Below are 26,721 nucleotides of genomic sequence, written 5' to 3' on the forward strand. Positions count from 1 at the left end.
GTGTTCTTGCAGAACCACAAGTGTCTTCTAGCCCAACTTTTTGGTGATCACAGAACTGTATGTTTTGAATAAGAAGGGAACTTCAAGGCCATATCTTCCAAACACCTCATTTTACAAATGAAGAAATTGTGACCCAAGAAATTTAAATGACTTGACCATTGTCACATAGATAGTAAGTAGAGATCTGGGATTTGAGCCCAAATTTCTCTCTGCCCACCAAGTCCATTCATTGTTCTTTCAACTTTCTTTGCCTTTCTATACCTTTGTATACTTAAATGTAGCAAAGTTTTGTAGCTTCCTTCAAAAAACTGTTACTTTTCTCCTTAATTAACTAAAAAAAAAAGTTTTATCTTTTTACTGTAGTCTCTCAAAGTCAAATAAAATTTTTTTGGTCTTAGCTGAGGCTGGAAAAAAAGATGTCCCTTGATGTTTACCTAATCCCATTTTTTCCTATTCTTGCATTTGTATCTGTCTACCCATTCCTTCCTAGTTGCCCATTCACTCACCCTTGCCCACTTGGGCACCCTCCCACTAGTGAATGTCCACTTGATCTTCCTGGAACCAGGTTGGCTACATCACTTTCCTCTTCCCTTTGCTGATTTTCACTTGCCCTTTCTCATTTATCTTTTTCTTAGATACGTAGACATCTGTGTATATACACATTTTGTGTGTGTGTGCTATAGGATTGTGCTTTGTAAAATTCACAAAGAGCTTTCACAGATATTCGCTCAAAGTTCAGTCGTTTTCAGTCATGTCTAACTCTTCAGATCCCCTTTTGGAGTATTTTTTTGTTGTTATTAAGACAATCTGTGTTAAGTGACTTGCCCAGCATCACATAGCTGGTAAGTACCTGAAGCCAAATTTGAACTCAGATTCTCCTGACTCAGTGCTCTATCCACTGCATATCTTAGCTGCCCCCATTTTGGAAGTATTCTTGGCAAAGATAAGAGGAGTGATTTACCATTTCCTTCTCCAGCTCATTTTATAGATGAAGAAACTGAGTCAGTTAAGTGGCTTGTCAAGGGTCACACAGCTAATGAGTGCCTGAAGACAGATTTGAATTCAGGTGTTCCTGAATCTAGACATGAATCAGACATGGCCCAATAATAACAGCCAAAACAACAACAGTAACAAACAACCTCCTCTGTCCTCAGAAATCCTGATCTTTCTTCAAGGCTGAGCTCATCTCAGTGATCCTCTCAGCTTTTCATGCTCTCTCATTCCTTAATTTACCCTGCTAATACGTATCTGTGTACCTGTTGTTCCCTCCCTTTCCCCCCAACCCCAGCAGAATCTAGGTTGCTTTTTATTTTGGTCTTTTCACAGTACCTTATACATACTACATACTTGATAAATGTCTTTTGAATGGAATTGAATTTCATCATACATAAATTAAGAATGCAAACACATAAGAATACAAAAACAAAAATTAAGAAAAATATAAACTAACACAAACAAAAAACAAATTCTCAGAATTATTGGAAGAAAACAAATTCCAAAATGTAAAGTGTTATTGATGTTCCTGTGGTCTGATCAGGGCAAAGAAAGATCACTTGACTTATCCTAGACACCCTCCCCTTTTTATTGCACCCTCAGATTGCATTAATTTTCTCAGCAGCCATATTCCACTGTTGACTCATACAGAGCTTCCAGTTCATCCCCAACTCCATCTCTAGCAATGATACTCCGGAAATGATTGAAGTTATGGGACCTGGATCAGAAAACTTAGTTTAGAACTAACCCCAGATATTGTTGTGGTTCTCAGAAAGGACCTATTGGTTAAGCCACAGTGTCACCTGGCCAATCAGAGTCTTCTCTTCCTCAGAAAGGCACTTCCACAGACCACCAAGTATCCTATTTTAACAGGGGTTTTCCTGGTACCTTTAAAAACACACTATACCAGAGACTCTTAATCTTTTTTGGGTGTGTCATAGACTCTGATACTCTGGTGAAACCTATGGAACCCTTCTCAGAAGAATGTTTGTTTTTTTTGTTCCTCTTTAGAAGTCTCCCAGTTTGAGAGATTTTATTCTACTTTTTAAAAAATGTTTTGGCTGCTGTCTTTTTTTAAAAAAAAATCATCATAATTTCTTCTAGTATCCCTTCATTAACTCTTTCCAGAAGGCCATCCCATATAACAAATTGCATTTTTAAAGAGAAAAAATGAGGGATAGAAACAGCACAGTAGATTAATACATCGAGAAAAGTCTTTAAAAATGTGTAACACTTGTGTACTTCTCATTTCTGCCAGGGGGTAGAATTGGGAGTGGAGAAGAATGTTTTTTAAATGCAATAAATAAAATATGTAGTACCACAAAGAAAACCAATGATACTGAAATAAAGTTATCAAAACATATATATTTTAAAATTTCTTGGACTCCAAGTTATGAAACCTTGATGATTATACTTTTGCATAAACCTAAAGTCTAAAGGAGCTGGATTCATCTGAAAAATAACCAGACCCCTTGAAGACTTGACTTCTGCAGAAGGATAATATGATTTGAAAGATGCCAGGAAATCTGGCATCTACAATACATTTCCCTTGTTTTATAGAATATGTGTATTACTGAAAAGCTTCATGTCACTTAAATTCCCACAAATTGGAATCCTTGTTTCAATTTCTTTCCAACTGGAAGTAAACGGTTTAACATCATTGAAATGTGAAATAGATGACATTTGTGAAACTATTCCCAGAATACACTGTCCCTGTCCTCAATGAGCTCACATTCTATGTGAACAAAATCCAATGTCTGCAATTTCCCAAATATGATCTATATCAACATTTCAACCAATACTTATTAAGGTGATAATACTAATAGCTAGTATTTATAAGGTGCTTTGAACTAAAAAGCTTTAAGGCTTGCAAAATACTTTAAGTGTGTTATTTTAGTTGTTCCTAACAAACAGTCTATCATTATCCCAATTTTACAGAGGAGAACACTGAGGCTGAGAGGAGTTTAGTGACTCTTCCAGAGTCACATAGATATTAAGAGTCCGAGTTAGGATTTGCCTTAAAAATCTGTTTCACTCTGATACCTAGTATATATAAAGCACTGTGCTATCCCAGTGGGGACAGAGGAAAAACAAGGAAATTCCTGTCTCCTGGAGGATATAATATATGAACAGAGAAAGATTAGATCATTTAAAGAGGGAAATAATAAATACTACTAATAATCAACCTACGTTTTCTATTCAGTTCTAGGGCCCAAATGTGTTACTCCCAAAAAAAATATCTTTTCTAAGATTAAGACTGACTTTCTTCCTACTTCCCTCCCTCTATTCTGTTCCTAACATGATCCATACTATTGCTTGGCAAGTTCTCATTCTTTTATTTATTTAGGTGTTTGCTTGTTTATATTTCTACTTATTCATGTGTTTGTTTATTTAATGACTGATTGTTATTGTTCTTGAAGAGGACCAAGACTTCAGGGAGGAAAGGCCATGATATGCAAATGAATGGGATTTAAGTGAGGGAAGGCTGTGCAAAATCACCTACCTCACTTTCCCTTCCAGAGCCATCTGGGTCCAGTGGCAAAATATAGATCAAGATAATTGGAGATGGCTCTGGATACAAAGGGAAACCTTGTTAAGGTCTTCAACAAGTCTCAGTTTGACTGAGGCTGCACCCATTCAGTAATTAAGGCTAGGTAGCAATTGAAGCAAAGAAACTCTTTTTTTTTTTCACCTAGATTGATTGATTGATTGATTGATTGAAACTCTATTCTAGGAATACCCATGCTAATAATTTAGGTCTTTCTCTCCATCTCTGGGCTTCCCCCTGAAGAACTTGGAACCACAGATACATCTTCTCTCGAAGCCAGAAGGCAGAAGAAAGAAGCCCTCCTCTTTCCAACTCTCTCCAGCTCTATTCCTTTCTTACATAGGCTCAGAGGATCTAGTAATGATTCCCTCCACCAATGAGGAGAGTCGGGCTCTCCTTGTGCAAAAAGTAGGGCTTGATCCTACACTAGAAACTCCCATGCCCCACATAGTCTCCTTAATTGGAACTCCCCTGCCTGTGAGTGAGAGGTGGGAAACCCAATCTGACTCATGCACTAAGGCCCTGCCCCCTTCTCTATAAAATACCCGGGGCTTTCCCACATTACTGAGCAACAGTAGTGTGAGAATCTGGAGGTCTCTGGATTGTAAACTCCTTGAGGGTAATGTTTGTCTTTTGCCTCTTCTTATATCTCCAGCACTTAGCACAGTCACTGATATGTGCTGTTTTGTTCACAGTTGTGTCTGACTCACCATGATCCAGTTTGGAGTTTTCTTGGCAAAGATACTGGAGAGATTTACTATTTCCTTATCCGGTTCATTTTACAGAGGAGTAAACTAAGGCATGAGTTAAGTAATTTGCCCAGAGTCACGCAGCTAGGAAGTGTCTGAGGCTGGCTTTGAACTCATGATATGAGTATTCTTGATTCCAAGCCCAGTGCTCTGTTCATTGTGCCATCTAGCTGCCTCTTGGGGCACTTAATAAATGCTTCTTGATTGATTATTGATTGACTGATTAAGAGAATTGAGAGAAGTGCCAAGGGGATACTTCTGGCCTAATTACCTATTTTCTTCCTTTTCCAGTTCTTCCTTTCATGGTGTGGAAACAATCTCACCCAAGACCCAGACCTCTCTTCCAATGGCAAAGCAATTCCCTCTAGAAATTCTGCTCTAGCTTTATCTCTCCAGGAACTGTGATCCAGGTATATCCTGGTTTCCTCTTCTCTTGTTCCCTTTCTCAAGCTCCCACAGCCTCAAGTTAAGCCACAAACCTTCCCTTTGTAAGAAATTAATCCATGCCAGCCACAGGATTAAAACAGATAAGATCTGGCAGATGGAAAGTCCCATTCAGAGTTTTCTAGGGAAACAGATTTGCACCTTTGGAAGGCGGCTTGTGGCCAACCTCTTAACTCCTCCACCCTCCTATATCCAAGAGGATTATTGGGCTAGAATTATAGCTATTACTAAACACTAGTTTCGGGGCATAATGTTCTTTCAAGGTTTCAGGGAGGAGAAAGGAGACTTTTCTGAGTCTCTCTGGGTGACAAATAATCTTGCCCCAGACCAGAGTAATAGTTTAATTTCAGCCAATTAGCTTTTTCCTACAAAAGGCTTGTCGTCCCCAAAACAATCCCAGATAGCTAACAAGAATATTTGTCCAAGCAAGCAAACAGAAAATGGGGAATTTATGTGGATTAAATAACCAGAATATACAATACCAAATTGGCTCTTTAGAGAGAGAAACTCTCAATTCAATAAAGGACAGAACTTTTCACCAAAGAAATCTGTCCTTTGCAGGTGCTGGGAATGAAAGAACATATTGAAGGTGGGGAGGCTGTCTGTGATTCTGGGGACCCCTATTAACTATTTCCAAGTTTGTAACTCCTTTTCTTTTCCCTGTTGATTTCTTGAACTCCAATTCTTTACCTCACTCTCCCCCAATCCAAAGTGAAAAATTTTACATATTGTAAATGCAACATTAAGGGCTTAAAGTTTATTCAAACAATCAGATTTGTGTCTCTGGCTTTTTTATTTCTTTCCTCTTTCTATTCCCCTTATTCCTCCTCTTCCTTTTCTCTTCCATCTTCTCCTCTTCTTCTTTCTTCCCTACTATGTATCAGGGGCTTTAAAAGCATTAACTCATTTTAACTTTAAAACAACCCTGGGAGGTAGCTGCTATTATGAATTTTACAGTTGATAAAACTGAAGCCCAAGTTAAGCAACAGCCACTAAGCATTTGAGATTGTGACATGAATTCAATTCAACCACCGAGCTGCCTAAATGCAACTAATTAGTTGTCCAGTCCTGGGTTTTTTCTCTTTTTTTCTTTATTAAAACTTTTTAGCTTTCAAAACATATGCATGGACAATTCTTCCACATTAGCTCTTGCAAAACTTTGTGCTCCAATTCCCCTCTTTCCCCCATGCCCTCTGCTAGATAGCAAGTAGTCCCATATATGTTAAACATGGTAGAAATGTATGTTAAATCCAATATATGTTTTTATATTTACACAATTATTGTGCTGCTCAAAGAAAAATCAAATTAAACCAGTAAAAAAAGAGAAGCAAAATAAAATGCAAGCAAACACCACCAGAAAGAGTGAGAATGCTAGGTTGTGGTCCACACTCAGTTCCCTCAGACTTCTCTTTGGGTGCAGATGGCTCTCTTTATCACTAAACATTTAGAAATGGTTGAATCATCTCATTGTTGAAGAGAGCCACGTCCATCAGAATACATCCTCATACAGTATCATTGTTGAAGTATATAATGATCTCCTGGTTTTGCTCATTTCACTCAGCATCAGTTCATGTAAGTCTCTCCAGGCCTCTCTGAAATCCTCCTGCTGGTCATTTCTTACAGAACAATACTATTCCATAACGTTCATATACCACAATTTATTCAGCCATTCTCTGATTGTCCAGTCCTGTTGATTCTACTTCCATAATAAATCTCAAACCCATGCCCTTCAAACTGTTCAAATAGCTACCCCCATAGTTCAGGTCTATATTATCTTTTACTTGTACCATTGCAGTGGTCTCCTAATTGTTCTTCCAAGCTTGAATCTTTCCTCCTCCAAACTATTTTCCACATAGATTGTCTAAATGATTTTCCTAATGAACAGGTCAGACTATATCCCTCACTTGTTCAAGGTACTACAAGGCTTCTAGAATAAAATGTAAACTCCTCTGAAGAAGAAAAATTTCTCAGAGTGTTGTCAAAGACACAATTACTACTGATTTCATGGCCCAGAACACTCATATCCATGAGTTTGCTATCATGGGAGTCAAAAACCTCAGGCAGCTTATAATACAGTACAGCAGACCAGACTTTCCCTCTCCTCTTCCTCTACTTTTCTTTCTCTCCTCCTTCCAAAAACACAAGTTGTTGATTTTAGAAAGGCCTGGAAAGATTTACATGAACTGATGCTGAGGGCAACAAACAGAACCAGGAATATATTGTACACAATAACAGAAAGAATGTGTGATGATCAACTAAGAAAGACTTGGTTCTTCTCAATGGTTCAGTGATCCAAAGCAATCCAATAGACTGTGGACAGAAAATGCCATCTGCATCCAGAAAAAGAATTAAGGAGTCTGAATGTAAATCAACACATGTTATGTTCACTTCTTTTTTTCTGTTTTTCCTTCTAAATATATTTCTATATTCGTCATTCTGTGCAAGAAAAATCAGATCAAAAGGAGAAAATAATTAGAAAGAAAGAAAAAAGCAAACAAAACAACAAAAGGTAGAAATACTGAGCTTTGATGTACATTCAGTCTCCATAGTTCTCTCTCTGGATACAGATGGCTCTTTCCCTTACAAACCTATTCAAAGCAGCTCTTTGAAAAGGGGGTATCACTGGACTTTTTTGTGAACTCATTTTCCAAGCCAAAATCCCTCCCCGGACATGACTCCATTATGTGTGTTGTCTCTCTCCTTCTCTTAGATTGAAAGCTCGTTGAGAGCAAGGAACTATTTTTATTTTATATTTGTATCCCTAGTACTTAACACAGCACTCAATAAATGTTTTTTCATTCCTTCATTTTAATCTTCTGTCATCTCTCTCATTTCCCAGGATTTCTCAAAGTTAATTGACAATTGTCTTGTAATTACATAGGCAAGTTCTTTTGGTACAACATCTGGGTGGGAGTCAGAAAGGCCTTGAGACCTGGCACAGCGGATACTGAGTCCATACCCATTGAACATGGAACTGAATGAGGTTTGAAGACCACGTGAGACTTTGCATGTATGCACATACATTGTCTCCTTTTTTCAGTTTTGCAGGCTTGGCTCTGAGAAGGGAATGCCTGTCTGTCACTCCATTCTGTTCCTTGAGTAAAGGCATGGAGGTAGGGGATGTTGATGCTGTTGTTCAGTTTATTCAGTCACATCAAAGGCCTCCTTTCCCCAGCTGAGCAAACATATGGCCTGTGAATACATGGTTCTGCTATGGCTTCAGTTCCTGGTGAATCTCTTCTTTCCTCCTCCTGTGAAGTTATTATTATTGTTTTTTAATATTTGAAATATATTCTTAAAATTTCCATATTTGTCATATTGTGCAAGAAGAATTAGACCAAAAGGAAAAAAAAACCATGAGAAGGAAACAAACAAACAAAGGTAAAAATACTATGTTTTGATTCAAATTCAGTCTCCATAGTTCTCTTTCCGAATACAGGTGGCATTTTCCATCCCAAATTTATTGGAATTGCTTTGAATCACCACATTTTTGAGAAGAGCCAAGTCCATCACAATTGATTATCACCTAATCTTGTTATTGTGTGCAGTGTTCTCCTGGTTCTGCTCACTTCACTCATATCAGTTCCTTGAAGTCTTTCTAGGCTTTTCTGAAATCAGGCTGTCCCATCATTTCTTAAAGAACAATAATCTCATTATATTCATAATTTATTCAGCCATTTCCCAAGTGATGGGCATTCACTCAGTTTTCAATTCCTTGCCATCACAAAAAGGGCTGCTACAAACATTTTTGCACATGTGGATCCCTTTCCCTACTTTAAGATCTCTTTGGGATACAGACCCAGTAGAGACACTGCTGGGTCAAAGGGCATGCACATTTTGCTAGCCCTTTGGGCATAATTCCAGATTGCTCTCCAGAATGGTTAGATCTGTTCACAACTCTACCAACAATGCATTAGTGTCCCAGTTTTCCCACATTCCCTCCAACATTTATCAGTATTTTTCCCTGTCATTTTAGACAATCTGAGAAATCTGAAATACATCAGAGTTGTCTTAATTTGAACTTCTTTAATCAATAGTGATTTAAAGCATTTTTTCATGTGGCGATAAATGGCTTTAATTTCATAAAACTATTATTAGAGACAGAATGGATAAAGCTATATATGACCTTGTAAGAACTTTAAGAGGTCAGAAAATAGACCAGAGGTCCCAATAACTGGATTCCATACCAGAGTTTGCCACCCTAAGGAGAAGCCTGCTTGTCCCAGCTGTTGTTCTTCAGTTTTGTCTGATTCTCTGTGATCCCATTTGGGGTTTTCTTGACAAAGATATGGAGCAGTCCGGCATTTTCTTCTCTAGATCATTTTACAGCTGAGGGAACTGAAGCAAACAAGGTTAAATGACTTGCTCAGAGTCACTCAGTCTGAAATCAAATTTAAACTCAGGTCTTCTAAGCTCCAAGCCTAATGCTCTATCCACTGAATAATCTAGCTGTCCTCAAAGGCATGGTGTATAGAGGGAGCAATTCATGCAAGTGGTTATAGTGCATTTGGAAGTGAACTGGGTGGATTGAGAGTCTTATAGCAACCACTTTAAGATTTTCCCCAAGGATTGAGATGGTAGAATGAAGAGTATGTCCCAGTTTAAGTGAGATGTTTTTATACTTTTATTCTTGCTTTATCTTCTTATTAAATACCTTTTTGTGTGTAATAATTTTGTTTAAATAAAAATATCCTTTACAATCCATTAGATTGTAAACTCCTTGAGGGTAGGGATTGTCCTCTTTTGTATCTCCAATGCTCAGCACAGTGCCTGGCACATTATAGGTACTTAATAAATGTTTATTAATTGATAAATCTATAAAAAATTCATTGATTCAAAATTGTATCAATGATGCTAACTGTTACAGGGAAATTGCTATGGGGGAAACACACACTGGAACAGAGCCAATAGAATTAGAGAAAAACTCATAGCCCTTTGGCTATGCCAAAGTTCAGATTTAGCCAGCTATGGGGCCTCTTGTTCATGAGCAGAATGAGAAATAGATACTCTACTAATTCTACTCACTGGTGTCCAGGACCAGAGAAGCAGAGATTGACAGCAGGCAGCTAATAGCCATTTTCTGTCTGCATTGCAGTTGGATTGGCTGAGTCAAAGACCTTAGAGTAGAGATAGGGGCTAAGTAATTGGGGTAGCAAAATAGATTAATGACAAAGAAAAAGAAAGGACAAGTAGCTTCTTTAAAATCTCAGCTCCTCCTGAAATCAGGCAAGGAAGTCCAAACTCAATCCCTGGGGCTTCTTTTATTTTCTTTCTCTGTTTGCAGAGCTTATCCTAGCAGTTCCTGAGCAAGTAATTCTTTCAGTATTGCTGAAGGAGATTGTGAGATAATCAGATAGATAAAGGATCTACTTTAGTTTTACTATACTATTTCCCATAAAGGCCATCTCTAGTAGTCCTGATCTATAGTTTGCCATTGGACTCAAATAATTCTGGGAGAGAAAATGAGACTTGGCACAGTTCATTCTCACTTAAATCTAATTTACTTGCATGTCATGACATCACCTCCCTGATATCATGATCCTCTTAAAGAAAGAAGAACACACCAGCCCTGAAGTCAGGAAGACCTGAATTCAAATTTGACCTCAGACACTTAACATTTACTAGCTGTGTGACCCTGGGCAAGTCATTTAACCCCAATTGCCTCAGCAAAAAAGAATAAGAGGAAGAAGAAGAAGAAAGAGAGAGAGAGAGAGAAAGAAAGAAAGAAAAAAAAGAAAGAAAGAACAAATAACAAATTCTGTGAGTAGAGCTGCCCCACTGGGGACCCAAGTGGAAATGGTTAGTTAGACTCACTCTTTCTTTTTTCCTTCCTTCTTTCCTTCCTTCCTTCTTTCCTTCCTCCTCTCTTCTTTCTTTCTTTCCTCTTTCCCTCTCTCCCTCCCTCCCTCCCTTCCTTCTTTCCTTTCTTTTTTCTTCCTTCCTTTACTTCTTTTGTTCTTTTCTTTCTTTCTCTTCTTTCTGTCCACATAGGGAATTAGTAAATACTGTTACCTTTCTGTACCCAAAAAGATTAAAAAAAATTTTTTTTTTGATCACTGAAATCTCACAAGATATCTTGGAATTTACTGGCTAGACTTCTTTCTTAAGGACCTTGCTAAATTCTTTTTAAAAAAAAATTTATTATAACTTTTTGTTGACAGAACATATGCCTGGGTAATTTTTTATGACATTATCCCTTGCACTCACTTCTGTTCCGACTTTTCCCTTCCCTCCCTCCACCCCCTCCCCTAGATGGTAGGTAGTCTTATACATGTTCAATATGTTATAGTATAACCTAGATACAATATATGTGTGCAGAACTGAACAGTTCTCTTGTTGCACAGGGAGAATTTGATTCGGAAGATAAAAATAACCTGGGAAAAAAAACAAAAATGCAAACAGTTTACATTCATTTCCCAGTGTTCTTTCTTTGGGTGTAGCTGATTCTGCCCCTCATTGATCAATTGGAAACGAGTAAGATCTTCTCTTTGTCAAAGAAATCTACTTCCATCAGAATACATCCTCATACAGTATCATTGTTGAAGTATATAATGATCTCCTGGTTCTGCTCATTTCACTTAGCATCAGTTCATGTAAGTCTCTCCAAGCCTCTCTGTATTCATCCTACTGGTCATTTCTTACAGAACAATAATATTCCATAACATTCATATACCACAATTTACCAACTATTCTCTAATTGATGGGCATCATTCATTTTCAAGTTTCTAGCCACTAAAAAAAGGCTGCCACAAACATTTTGGCACATACAGGTCCCTTTCCCTTCTTTAGTATCTCCTTGGGATATAAGCCCAGTAGTAGCACTGCTGGATCAAAGGGTATGCACAGATTGATAACTTTTTGGGCATAATTCCAGATTGTTCTCCAGAATGGTTGGATTCGTTCACAACTCCACCAACAGTGCATCAGTGTCCCAGTTTTCCCGCATCCCCTCCAACAATCATCATTGTTTTTTCCTGTCATCTTAGCCAATCTGACAGGTGTGTAGTGGTATCTCAGAGTTGTCTTAATTTGCATTTCTCTGATCAATAGTGATTTGGAACACTCTTTCATATGAGTGGTAATAGTTTCAATTTCATCATTTGAAAATTGTTCATATCCTTTGACCATTTATCAATTGGAGAATGGCTTGATTTCTTATAGATTAGAGTCAATTCTCTATATATTTTGGAAATGAGGCCTTTATCAGAACCTTTGACTGTAAAAATGCTTTCCCAGTTTGTTGGGAAACATTCTAATTTTGTTTGCATTAGTTTTGCTTGTACAAAACCTTTTTAATTTGATGTAATTAAAAATTTCTATTTTGCGATCAATAATGATCTCTAGTTCTTCTTTGGTCACAAATGCCTTCCTCCTCCACAAGTCTGAGAGGTAAACTATCCTATGTTCCTCTAATTTATTTATGATGTCATTCTTTATGCCTAAACCATGGATCCATTTTTATCTTATCTCGGTATATGGTGTTAAGTGTGGGTTCAGGACCTTGCTAAATTCTTAAATTCTGGCTCTCATTGATTGGCCAATAATAGGTCTCAGCCCTAGCCTCATTTGGTCATTGTTTGGGATCTGATGGCTAAGAGTGAGTGTAGTAAATAGCAACTGTTTTTGTTTTGGTCAGAAACCTTGGATTGATTATTTTTTTTAATAGGTAAAAGAGGTTATTCTTTTCCTCAGTTTTAACCTAGCTTTAATCATTGAATGGTTGTGCCTCAGTCAAACTGAAACCTGTTAAAATCTTTAGATTAGAAAGGCCAAGGTCTCCCATTGCACCCAAGGCCATATCCAGTCACCCTAATTTATGTCTCACCTTCCTGATGTCATGGTCCTTTTTAAGAACAAAGGACAAACAATAAAATGTATGTGACCATAGTATGGATTTTCACTGTAATGGGTGGGTGGGGGGACAAACTGGTCCCTAACCAGCTGATATCCCCCATTCCAGGATGAAATAAAAAAGAATAAAGTATAAAACTGAATGTAAAAATACGAGAGATGTTAATGTGTTAACTAACAAGTATTAAGCCTCTACTAATCCTTTAGAGAATGTGAAGTTCTCTCCTGATGGAATCAGAGAGGAAGCATACCATTAGATGGTGGAAGATAGTCCATGTCCCCAGGTATCCTTTAAAAAGCTAGCTTATAAGCACTGAAGTTAGGACTAGGGGCAGCTTTGTGGAAGGTAATACCTTCCAGACAAATAAAGACATAAAGGAGTCAAGTTGAAGAACTGAAGGCAGGAAGCAGTTTCAAGAATAGGGATATCTGGCACCAAAGAAGAGAGCTGATTATAGATCCCCCAAAACTATCTCTGGCAATTGAGAGTTAAGCTACTGAAAGGAGTAAAAACTGGAGACCCAGCTGAGAACTGCTCTGTCCAAGGTAGGGAGCAGCATGAGAACTCCATGATGAGAGAAAGGTCATTGAAGACATAAGAATAGAGGATGTTAGTTGCCTTCACATAGACATTCACTTAATATATGCTTAACTGTTATTGTAATCTGTGCCTATTCTTTCCTCTGACACTATGCATTTGTGATAGAGAGAACCTCAGGCATACAGGAAGAATATTTTGTACTTATTCCTCTTAATGTCTTTGTATATACTATTGTTCAGGGCTAAATGTGTTTACTGAATGGTTCATGCACAAAAACTCATTTGCTAGAGTTGATGAGTTCTCATTTTAAGAGTGAAGATCCACAAGGTACCCAAGAAATGATCAGAATATTTAGTTTTCTGGGGACCTGATCTGTAAACTTATGAGGACCAATTTAGGCAGGTGGCCCATATAAATATAAGATGTCTATCAGGAAAATCCCCCCCCAAAAAAAAGAATTGGAAGCTAGAGTCAAATTGAGATTGCCATAATTTAAATATTTCAGAGAAATATTCCTTCCCCCTACCCCCATATCCATAAGTCAACATTGAATCAAAGTCAGCATGTTTCCCCCCCCCCCCATTTTCCCCCTTTCAGGCTGAGATCACATGATTAGAAGAAAATAAGAGGAAGAGACTCCAAGAGTTTTTATTATAAACAAATGCACGGTGGTAAGCAATTAGGATATTGCAGCCTTTGGGAAAGCTAGCATATTTGCACTGGATATTCTCAATGGATAAAAACCAGAAGGCAGGTTACTTGAAGGTAGTGACACCTAGTGGCCAAATCATACAGTCCTCTACTGATTAAAGAATTAAGTGACAGCCTGCTTTTTTGTAGACTTACAGTAAGTGGACACATACTAGGTCAGTACTATATGTACCTTGTACCCACCAGGTACACAGAAACACCAGGAACCACAATTACGCTAACCCCTTAAATACCTTTTTCTCTTAATCACCTATCTTCTACTCTTTTCCTTTTGAAGATCATTCTTCCTGATAGCAAAATGGGAGTTGATTAGTTCTGCTTTCCCCAAATTAACATTTTAGCAACTGCTCTAAGTGAAGGGCTCATTCACTCTCCTTGCTACAAATATAAATTGACATTTTTATTGACACTGATATTTCTGGCAGTGTATTCTGGCCTTCAGATTTCCTGTAATTGTTCTTACAGGTCTCTGACTCTCTTTTGTATTCCTCCTTAGTTTTGTATTCTTCATAGAATCCTAGAGCTAGAAAGGACTTCAGAAGTAATCAGTCTAAATTATATCTGAACAATAACCAACTTCCTTTGAATTTAAAGTAAAATGTGTTGATGTAAAATGCTATCTTACCTCTCTTTAGAGAGGGTATGTTGAAAAAGTATTTTTTTTCTCTTTATTTTTCTTGCTCTTTTGGGGAACATGGCTAATGTGGGAATGTTTTTTATGATTTCATATTTATAATAAGTATCATATTTTTTTGCCTTCTCAAAGAGTGGGAGAGGGAGAAGGAAGGAGAATTTAAAACTGAAAATAAAAATAAAAAAATTTTGAGGGAGACAACATGCAAACAACTCTGTACAAACAAGATATAGATAGGATAAGTTAGAAATAACGAACAGAGAGAAGGCAAAAGCTTCGAGGCAGATTGGAAATGTCTTCTTGTGGCTTGTTGTTGTTGAGCTGTATCTGACCCTTTAAGATCCCATAGGCTACAGCATACCAATACAAATCTTTGGGATTTTCTTAGTAAGGATATTGGAATGGTTTGCCATACATATCCTTCTCTTGTAGATCAAAGAAAACAGAGATCAAGTGACTTGCCCAGAATCACACAGCTAGCAAAGAATGAGTGGGAGTATTTGGGGAGGGGAGTCACTGGTAAATGTTGATTTTTTTTTAAGTATCAATAAAATGTTTTTAAACAGTCAAAATCTGGAGTATAATGATCATACTCTTTGGACTAATGAGTGCACAGCTAAGAATATAAAGGAGGTTACCCAGCTACTTTATTTCTAATAGCAAAACAAAATAAAAATCACCCATATGTTCAATACTTCAACAGGAAATGACTGAATTAATTGTAGTTTATCCATGTAAAAGAATATTATTGTATTATAAGAAATGAGAAATAATTATTAAGAATACAAAGACACATGGCAAAATTTGCATAGAGTCAAGAAAGCAAAATCAAAACAAAAATATGCATGCTATGACTAAGCACAAGTAACAGCAGCAAAATCTGGTAATATATGTGGAAGAAAAAAGTGAAAAGGGTGCAAAGATGCAAATGAGATCTTGTGATTATCTCATAAAATTAAAATATGTATTCTTTAAATAAATTACAATTCGGAATTTATGATTCTAATTTTTAAAATTTACTTATCTTTTTTTTACATCACCAATAATTCTCCCTTTATCTGTCCTCACCCTTCTCCCAGAAAACCATCCCATATAACCAAAAAATCCATTAAAAAAAAAAGAGAGAGAAAAATTTTGCAAAATTGATCAGTACGTCAAAAAGTCTACAAAGTACTTCAGCTAGCACTGTCCACATTTGAGAAGCAGTGAGTGAGGAATGTCTTCTCATACCCCTTTTATGGAGCCATGCTTGTTTGTTGTAATTTTGCAACACTTACTTTTGACAGTTTTGTGGTTGTCTATTTACATTGTTATAACCTGTGTATATTATTTTCTTATCTCTGTTTACTTCACTCTACATCATATCATATAAATCTTTCCATGCTTCTCATCATATCCCTCATTTCTTATAACACAATAATATCCCATTACATTTATATACTACAATTTGTTTAGTTATTCTCCAACTTATGGACATCCACTTTGTTTCCAAGTCTTTGCTACAACAAAAAGTACTTCTACAAATATTTTGGTGTATTTAGAAATGTCCTTATCAATGACCTCCTTAGTGTACAAGACTGGCAGTAGAATCTCTGGGTCTATGTTAGACCTTTTATTTATTATCATTCCATATTGCTTTCTCAAATGGTTATCCTGTTATTCTTAGTTCCACCAGTAATGCATTAGATTGCCTAGCTTCCTACAACCCCTTAACACATTGATTACTTATATTTTTTGTCATCTTTACTAATTTTCAGGGTGTAAGATAAGGACTCAGGGTTGTTTTGATTTATATTTCTCTTATTAGTAATTTGGATCATTTTGAAATATGTTTGTAATTCTTTTGGGACTCTATTCATATCCTTTCACTACTTTGGAAGACTGGCTATTAATCATTTATATATGTATGTATGTATACATATCTATGTATATATTTTCTTTTTTTATTTATTCTTTTTTTAATTGTATCTTTTTATTGACAGAACATAATGTTTACAACATTATCCCTTGCACTCACTTCTGTTCCGACTTTTCCCTTCCCTCCTTCCACCCCCTCCCCTAGATGGCAAGCAGTCTTATACATGTTAAATATGTTATAGTATATCCTAGATACAATATATGTGTGCAGAATCAAACAGTTCTCTTGTTGCACAGGGAGAATTGGATTCAGAAGATAAAAATAACCTGGGAAGAAAAACAAAAAATGCAAACAGTTTACACTCATTTACCAGTGTTCTTTCTTTGGGTGTAGCTGCTTCTGGTATATTTTCTATTCTATGTATATGGATGCTATTTTTAAAATTTTTGTATATTTACACATTTGTTTTGTCAGCATCTGTTAAATCTATAACAAAACTTATATATATATTTTTAAATCAGAGCTCTTAGAATCATAGCTTTAGACTTAGCAATGGAAGTGGCTCAAAAGTTATCTAGCTTATATAACCTGTTCTTGACCAAAAATCCCCATCACAATGTCTTCAACATGTGGCTATCCAGCCTTTTTTTTTTTGAAGACCTTTATTGAGAAGAAACTTATCTCTTGAAACAACCAGTTCTATTTCTGGATTCAACCTTTTCTAGCTCTAATTGTTAGCAGAATTTTCTGTACATTAGGCTTAAATCTACCTCTCAAAAACTTCCAACCTACCATCCACTCTTAATTCTCATGAAATTACACGTTCTGTTCAGTGGAGTCAAACAAAATATGATAACCCTTTTAATACTTGAACACAGCTACTTGTCTTGACTGCCAAGTTGGAGGGTAGAGGGGAGAGAATTCTTTGAAATTGTTTCATCAGAATTTTGCTTTTAAAGTATCTTAATCCTTTCCAGTCATTTTTCAAGTCAGGGGATCATTATATTTCTTTGAACTTTTTGTTTTCCTAAAGTCTAGAGTATATTTCTGACCACACTCTTTGAGTTAATATAAACTAACATTGCACGATTTCTTGCAAAACTTTGAATATTTCCAAGGTCACAGGGTTAGAATATGCTTGAGGGTAGAAGACATGCAAAAAAGTGATACTGGAGTGAGAACCTGAATTTCAAGTTTTCTTTTTTTGAGATTTCGCCCAAACAGCAATAATGGATAAAACGGTACCACTTCAGGTCTTTTTCAAAATAAAGTGCCATATATATTATATATCTTTCCAAAGGTGTAGCAGGACCTGTGGGTGGAAGTGGGCTGGTTTTCATTTTCACCCCATCCTTCTTCCCCCCCTTCTTCACTCATGCATAAAATTGTGCTACTGTTATATTAGCTTATGTGTATTTTTTTAATGTGTCACTGATAAGATTTCTGAATATTATACTCCTAATCCTGTTTTTTGCATAAGCTTTGTAGTTTTTATTACCTAATTTTGAGTAGGAAAGTGATTTTTTTTTAGAATATGTCAAGTTATAGATAGCAGAACTAACTATACTAATAATTGAGGTAATCAGAAACATTTTCCCAAAGAAACTGCCACCTAAGTTGAGCCTGAAAAGAAACCATGTGGCAAAGTAGATAGAAAAGTGGACTTGGAATCAGATCTAAGTTCAAATCCAGCCTCAAACACTTAATAGCACTGTGACACTGGGCAAATTACTTATCCTCTTTCTGCCTCAGTTTTCCCATCCCTAAAATGGGATTAATGTGAAGATAAAATGAGAAGATATTTTTAAAATGTTTTATAAACCTTAAAGTGTTATATACATGCTAGCTATTATTGTTAGTAGTATAATTAACTAAAGATTCTAAGAAGCAGAAGTGAAGAGTGAGTATATTGTAGGCATGAAGAATATGCAATGACACAGAAACATAAAGCTTGAATCTCCCAGCTCAAAAAAGAACAAATAGGCCAGGTTGACTGGAATGAAGGGAAGTGATGAGAAATAATTTCAAAAAGGTAGACTGTAGCCAGATTTTGTAGATTTTATAACTTGACTATAAATGCCAAACTGAGTAGTTTATGTTTAAATCTAAAGATAAAAACAAGCCACTGATAATTGTTGAACAGGAGAATGACATCACCAGGTCTGAACTTTAGCATGATTGTTTTGTGTAAGAAGAATGGACTGGAGAGAAGAGAAATTGGAAACAGCTATACCAATTAGGAGGTTAATACAAAAGTCCAGGAGAGAAGCAATAAGCATTTAAATAAAGGTGATTATAATGTGGGTTAAGAAAAGGGAGTGAAAAGGAGAAAGGTTGTAGAATATTAATGACCCATAAAGATGTAAAAATGATTCTCTTGAAAATAATGTATAGAATTTGATCAAGGTTTTTAGAAGAGATTCAGTGTATAATTCCCCTGAGAAACAAAATTGCGTATGGTCTAGTTGGTTTCTGATGTCAAAAATGTATCTATTTTATTTACTGAATGTCTCTTCTCCAGTGTTCAAATGAATATTGTATTTTTTCCTAGTAAAAAAATCTACTTACATAAGACTTGAAAACTGATTAGGTATAGAGTCAATCAAAGACAAAACTTAAATGCTGTGACCCTCAGTGACTAGAAAGATAGAAATGGACAAGTTGGAAGAAGACTAGATTTGCGGATAAACATTGAACTATTTCACATTTGTTGACGTTGAGAAGCCTATGAGACCTACAGATGGACATGTTTTTTCCTTGGCAGTTGGCTATGTGAGATTGACCCAGACTATACAATTCTTACAGCCAAGAACTATTTTGTTTTTGTATTTGTGCCCAAGGTACAATCAATAAGTACTTAATAAATATGGATTGAATTTTTGAATATCACATGGTTGATCCCTCTGGAAGGCAATTAGGCTCCTACTCAACAATTTTTTTTTTTTTTTTTTTTGCAATATGTCTTGCCTAAGCCAGACACTGTGGAAAAGGAAAAGAGAAAAAACAAGATTCATATCTAAGAAACAATTGGATAAAAACATAAGATTGCATCTATATTATGGACTCCATGACTACAGATTAGTCCCTCGGCTTTAACTAATACTGGCTATCCATTAGAAGGCAGGGTAAGTAAATGCTAATAAAATCACAAATTGCCAGAGTAAAAAGAAACTATAGAACATAGAGTGTTAAGGTTGAAATAACCCTAGCACATAAAATGTTAAGGTGGGAAGGGCAGAAGTATACTGGAGTCAGCTTGTAACCGCTCTCACGAGTTTAATATTTCAGTGTGAGCATTTACACATTAGAAATCAGCAAAAATCATTGCTTGATTTATTATTTTGTTGATTGTTTGGACTTTAGAAAGTAATGGAGAAAATGTTAACAGTGCAAATTAAACTTAAAAGCATCATGTGCATGTTTTCTCCCTACTCTCCTGCCAAGAACCAGTTATTAAATATTTACCAGCATACCACTGAAAGAGACCACTATGTGTCACATATTAGGATTAAAGGAGCCAATAGGACATAGAATGTTAGGATTGAAGGGAACCATAGACTATAGAATGTTCAGGCTGGAAGGAACAATTGACCACAGAATATTGGGACTGGAGAGAAACATTGAACATAGAATGCTGGGGCTGCAAGGGATCAGAGAATATAGAACATTAGTGGTTGAAGAGTCAATAGAGAATAGAATGTTAGGGCTGAAAATACCACATAATATAAAATGCTAGGGCTCGAAGGAACCATAGAATATATAATGTTAGTACTGGAAGGAACCATTGAGCATAGAATGTTGGGAGTGAATGGGATAATACAATATAGAATTTCAAATCTAAAAGGAACCATTGAACATAGAATGCTGAGGATGAAAGGACCATAGAATATAAAATGTTAGGGCTGGAAGGTGCCATTGAGCATAGAAGGTTGGGACTGAAAAGGCCAGTCTAGAACGTTAGAGTTGAAAGAGTCTATTCACTATAGAATGTTAGAATTGGAAGGAACCATTGAGCATAGAATGTTGGGGCTGGAAGGAACTTATATTAGAGACCATGTAGTTTAAATCCCTCATTTTAAAGAGGATTGTCCAGAAAGATGAAAGAATTTGCCCAATAGTACTCAATATTGATGGCAAAGCTGGAACTAAAACCCAGCCCTGTCATCCCTTCCTATACCCCCCAGCCTCAAAAACCTTAAGGCAACTCATTGCCTTTTCCTCTTGGAACAAATCCAAGTCCCCTAATCTAAAGATAGTTGATAGTCCTGCACACTGTTGCTCAGGAAGGGTTAAGGACTGGAACTCCAATACCCCTGACTGGTGAGTTGTGATGGTAAATGACAGATCCTGTGGTCTGGGTTATTTATATCCACATCACTTTGGGAAGTGAAACTTTTTCAGAGCCAAGTTGTTTGGGGTTGAGTTTCATAGACTTGGGCCACAGAGGCAGGGCTCCCAGCTCAACCTGAAAGACAATGAAATAAATAAAGGGGATGTGGGAAGAAGAGAAGAGGAGCAGCTCACAGCCATGGTCCGTGCAGGTGAGAAGGCAACCAGAGCAACCTGGGGATTCCCAGGTCAGAAAAGAACTAGGGATTCACACGAACTCTGTACCTTCTATAAAGCATATCTCGGGGTTATAGGGTCATGGATTTATTTTATAGTTGAAAGGGACCTTTGAGGCCATAAGGTACCATCCTTTTCATTTAACAGGTGAAGAAACTGAGTTCCCAAAAGGTCGTTATATATAAGGTCATATATCTAATAAACAAATATTTAAGGGAGGATTTGGACCTAAGTATTTATTTCAAGCCTGGTATTCTATCCACTACCAGGGATTTCAGAGGATCTGTGAAGTGGGATGGAAAAACTATATCCACATAACATACATATATCTATGTGCATATATACATGTACATACATGTGTATATTTGCATGTATGTATTATGTGTATATGTGAAGAGAGAAACAGAGATAGAGACAAAGAGAGAGATACAAAAAGAGATGAGAGAGAGAAACAGAGACAAAGACAGATAGACAGAGAGACAGCATTAAATTTCAATTAGAAGATTCCTGGTTAGGGAAAGAAATGACAGATTTAGAAACAAGAGACATGAGTTTAAAATTTTCTTCTTGAACTATCTAGCTATCATTTATCTATCTGTCTATCTATCTCTATAGATACACACACACACATACACATATACCACATTACTTTCACTAACCTCTAACTTAAATTTAACATTTCCTTGAATTATAAAAATAATTATTCTAAGACGGGTCCACAGGATTTTCTGAACTGCCAAAAAGATTTATAGCATAAAAAACAGTTATGAAGCACTGAACTATACCATGTGGTCTCTCTGGTTTGGGACACTTGCCTTCTAGCTTGGTCTTCGCCATTTACTTGCTGGGCAAATCCTTTTTCCTCCATGGGCCTCAATGGGACTAAATGAGCTTACAGCCTCTTCCTGCTCTTATATTCTAGAAGTATATAATCTATGAGTTCTAGATAACCTAGAATGGGAGCTAGGAACCCTGTACAGAAATGGACAAAACACCTACCATACTCACTCTAGCCTTTTTCTTCTGCCAATATCTATTCCAGGATTGTTTAATTCATTCAATGAGAACATAGGTTAAGGAGCATCAGGTTATGGATTTTAATCCAATTAGGTTATTCTACAGGGAAAACTTTTTTACTATTAATAATGAGCAACATTATCATGATTATGATAAATAATAGCATAATCCTGAGAGTTAATTGACAAAAATAATCATTATAACATGTATCCTCACAACAAATCTGTAAAGTAGGTAATAGTAATAAGGAAACATGTTGAGAGAGACTATGTGATTTTCCTGGGGTCTCATACCTTATAGATATCTAGGATTTGAACTCAGGTCTTCCTGGATCCAAGTAACCCCCTAATAACAATAATAGTAACATAATGATGTCATTGATATAGAAAATTCCCATGTCAAGAAATACCTGCTACCTTTTCTGCAACCTTTAGTTTTAGAGAGTTGTCCAGGGTCCTAAGAGATAAATCACTTGTTGAAAGTCACACAGATATTAAATTCTATCCTTGTAGGAAGTTTCATTCATTGTATTTGTATCCATAGTACCTCACAAATGGTAAACATTTAACAAATACTTGCTGATTGATTTATTGATTTCATGAGTTATTTGTTGCTGTTGTTGTTCAATAGTGTTCAGTCATGTGAGACTCTTTGTGACTTCTTTTGGCATTTTTGTGGCAGATTGGAGTAGTTTCTCATTTTCTTCTGAGGCAAGACTCTAATCTAGATCTTTCAAGTCCAGTAATTTATCTTTTTTTTTTTTGGCTTTTTTTTTTAATTTAATAGCCTTTTATTTACAGGATATATGCATGGGTAACTTTACAGCATTAACAATTGCCAAACCTCTTGTTCCAATTTTTCACCTCTTACCCTCCCACCCCCTCCCCTAGATGGCAGAATGACCAGTAGATGTTAAATATATTAAAATATAAATTAGTTACACAATAAGTATACATGACCAAAACGTTATTTTGCTGTACAAAAAGAATCAGACTCTGAAATATTGTACAATTAGCTTGTGAAGGAAATCAAAAATGCAGGTGGGCATAAATATAGGGATTGGGAATTCAATGTAATGGTTTTTAGTCATCTCCCAGAGTTCTTTTTCTGGGCATAGCTGAAGTCCAGTAATTTATCAACCACAACATATTGCTTCCCAATACTTCACCTAATATTATTCATTACTTTGGAATGACCACAACATTGGTCAAAAGTACTTGGGTTATTGTATGATTTTTGTAATGAGGGAAGCTAGGGTTTTTTTTTCTTTTTCTTTTAATAGTATTTTATTTTTCCAAATACATGCAAAGATAGTTTTCAACATTCACTTTTGCAAAACCTTATGTTCCAAATTTTGTTCCCTTTCCTCCTCCCTCGCCAAGACAGCAAACAATCCTATATAGCTTAAACATGTGCAATTTTCCTAAACATACTTCCATATTTATCATGCTGAGTGAAAAAAAATCAGATCAAAAGGGGAAAAAACATGAGAACAAAAAAAAAAAAACAAATAAGCAAATCACAACAACAAGGGTGAAAATACTATGCTTTGATCCATATTCAGTCTCTATGTACAGCTCTCTGTGAATATGGTTGGCACTTTCTATCCCAAGTCCGTTGGAATTGCCTTGAATCACTGCATTGTTGAAAGACCCAAATCCATCACAGCTGATCATCACATAATTTTGTTGTTATTGTGTACAATGTTCTCTTGGTTCTGTTCACTTCATTTAGCATCAGTTCATGTAAGTCTTTCCAGGTTTTTCTGAAATCAGCCTGCTCCTCATTTCTTATGGAACAATAAATATTTCATTACATTTATACCATAGCTTATTCAGCCATTCCCCAACTGAGGGGCATCCACTCAATCTCCAATTCTTTGCCACTACAAAAATGGCAGCTACAAACATTTTTTCACATGTGGATCCTTTCATCTCTTTTAAATTCTCTTTGGCATACAGACTCAGTAGAGACACTGATGGTCAAAGGATATGCAGAGGAAAAGCTATAGATCATAAGATCACAGAATTTAAGTTGGAAAGTGCTTCAGCAGCTAGCTATTCCAAACCATAATTTATTATTTAAAACAGTTATGTCCAATTCTTTGTTGGTATTTCTTGGCAAAAATACTGGAGTAGTTTGCCATTTACTTCTCCACTCAATTTACAAATGAGGAACTGAGGCAAACAGGGCTAAGTGACTTGCCCCAGATCACACAGGTAGTAAATGTCTGAGGCCGGATTTGAACTCATGATTCTAAGTCCAGTGTTCTCCATTTCAACAGCTAGCTGCTCATTTCGAACCACATTGTGTATACATTTGGGAGAGGGAGAGAACTAGGTGTCAAATATTTACCAAAATCCCAAAGGTATCCCCAATGAAGCATATTGAACAAATAATCATCCAACCTTTGCTTGAAGATCCATAGTAAGGAACAACCCAAAGAACTTCAAGAGAACTCCATTTTACCTTTGAATTTTTTTTTTTTTTTGGCTGAGGCAGTTGGGGTTAAATGATTTGCCCAGGATCACACAGCTAGAAAGTGTTAAGTGTCTGAAATCAGATTTGAACTCAGGTCCTCCTGACTTCAGGGCTGGTACTCTATCCACTGCATCACTTAATTGCCCCCTTTGAACATTTTTAATTTTTAGATTTTTTTTCCCTATATAAATCTTAAATTTGCCTCTGTACAATTCCCACTTTTATCTCCTAGTTCTGTCCTCCTTTGTTGCGTCAAAAAGAATATCACAACCTTTCAAATGCTTGAAGACAGTTATTATCTCATATTTATAGAGCACTTTAAAGCTTACAAAGTTCAGCTCTCACAATAAGCTTGTGAGAAAGGTAATTACAGATAAGGAAATTGAGGTTCTTAGAGGTTATGTGACTTACTTTTAATCATTCAGTGTCTGAAGTGGATTCAAATCTATGTCTAAAATGTCAACACTATGCTGTGCTTCCTGGCTAATAAAAAGAACACTGGATTTAGAAATAGAAGACCCAGGTTAAAATTTCACTTCCACAATTTATTAACCATATGCACAAATCTCCTGCAGGAACTTAGTCTTTTGGTCAGGCACTCTCTTTCTCTCTCTCCCTTACTTTTAACCTTTCCTTATCCACTGGCTGCTTTCTTGCAACATCCAAACGTGAGCAGAACTTCCTCATTTATTTTAATAGTATTTTATTTTTCCAAATACATGCAAAGATAATTTTCAACATTCACCTTTGTAAAACATTGTATTCCAAATTTTTCTCTCTCACTCCCATCTTCCTCCCTCCCCTAGACAGCAAGCAATCTGGTATAATTTAAACATGTACAATTCTTCTAAACATATTTCCATATTTATCATATTGTGCAAGAAAAATCAGACCAAAAGGGGAAAAACCATGAAAAAGAAAAAGCAAGCAAGCAAACAAACAAACAGGTGAAAATACTGTGCTTCAAGCCACGTTCAATATCCATGGTTTTTTCTCTGGATGTAGATGGCAATTTCCACTCCACGTCTACTGGATCACCACATTGCTGAGAAGAGATAAATCTACTACTGTTGATTGTCCACAATAATCTTACTGTTACTGTATACAGTGTTCTCCTGGTTCTACTTACTCACTTCACTTAGAACTGAATAAAGAAAGTAAGTCTTTCCAGGCCTTGAAACCATTTTGGAGACCAACCTGTAATTATGTCCAAAAAGTTATAAAACTGTACAAACCCTTGACCCAGAAATACCATCATTAGATCTGTTTCCCAAGATGATTAGGAAAAAAGGAAAAGAAGGACCTATATGTTTATAGCAGCTCTCCTTGTTGTGGCAAAGAACTGGAAATTGAGAGGGTATCCATCAATGGGGGAAATCACTGAATAAGTTATGGTATATGACGGTGATGGAATACTACCATGTTGGAAGGAATGATGAGCAAGTTGACTTTGTAAAAAATATGGAAAGACTTGCATGAAATAATGCAGAGTAAAATAAGCAGAACCAAGAGAATGTTGTATATAGTAACAGAAATAATATTGTCTGAAGATTAACTGGAAATGACTAAGCTATTTTGAGTAATATAAACATTCAAATCAACCATGAAGGACCTATGAAGGAAAATGCCATCTACCTCCAGAGAAAGAACTGATATGTGGAAGTGTGTATTATACGGTTCCACATATCTATGTATTTAAAAAACTATATTGTGTATACATTTGGGAGAGGGAAAGAACTAGGTGTCAAATATTTACCAGCCTACTACTAACAAAGACCTAAATTAATCTTGAAAGCCTAATCTCTAAAGGGTTACATTTTCTTTGGCTTATATTAATATTCTTATCTCTAAGAGAGTGGTATAGAAAATTACTTCTATTGTTCAGTTGTTTTCAGAAATGTCCTTATCTTTCGTGAAAAATGTAGTCTTTGTGACCCCATTTAGGGTTTTCCAAAATAGTTTACCATTTCCTTCTCCAGCTCATTTCACAGATGAGGAAACTGAGGTAAACAGGGTGACTTGTCCAAGATCAGACAGACAGTAAGTATCTGAGGTCATCTGACCTTAAATTCATGAAGATGAGTCTTTCTGACTCCAAGTCCAGCACTCTCCACTGCACAATTTAGCTGGCATAGAAAATAAATTAGGAATGGGTAAAAATGTTCGTTTTACTGAGGTTAGATTAGAGAACATAAATTTGAAGTGGATTCAGTCAATTTGGTTTCATGATTTCCTTTAGCTCCATTCAGCAGCTTACAGTAGGAGTGGAGGAGGCAGATGATAGGAGTAATCCAGAGCTAGAGTGTGCATGGTGTGAGTATCAGTTAG

The sequence above is a fragment of the Sarcophilus harrisii genome, chromosome 4, assembly GCF_902635505.1.
Source record: "Sarcophilus harrisii chromosome 4, mSarHar1.11, whole genome shotgun sequence".
Taxonomy (NCBI): Eukaryota; Metazoa; Chordata; class Mammalia; order Dasyuromorphia; family Dasyuridae; genus Sarcophilus; species Sarcophilus harrisii.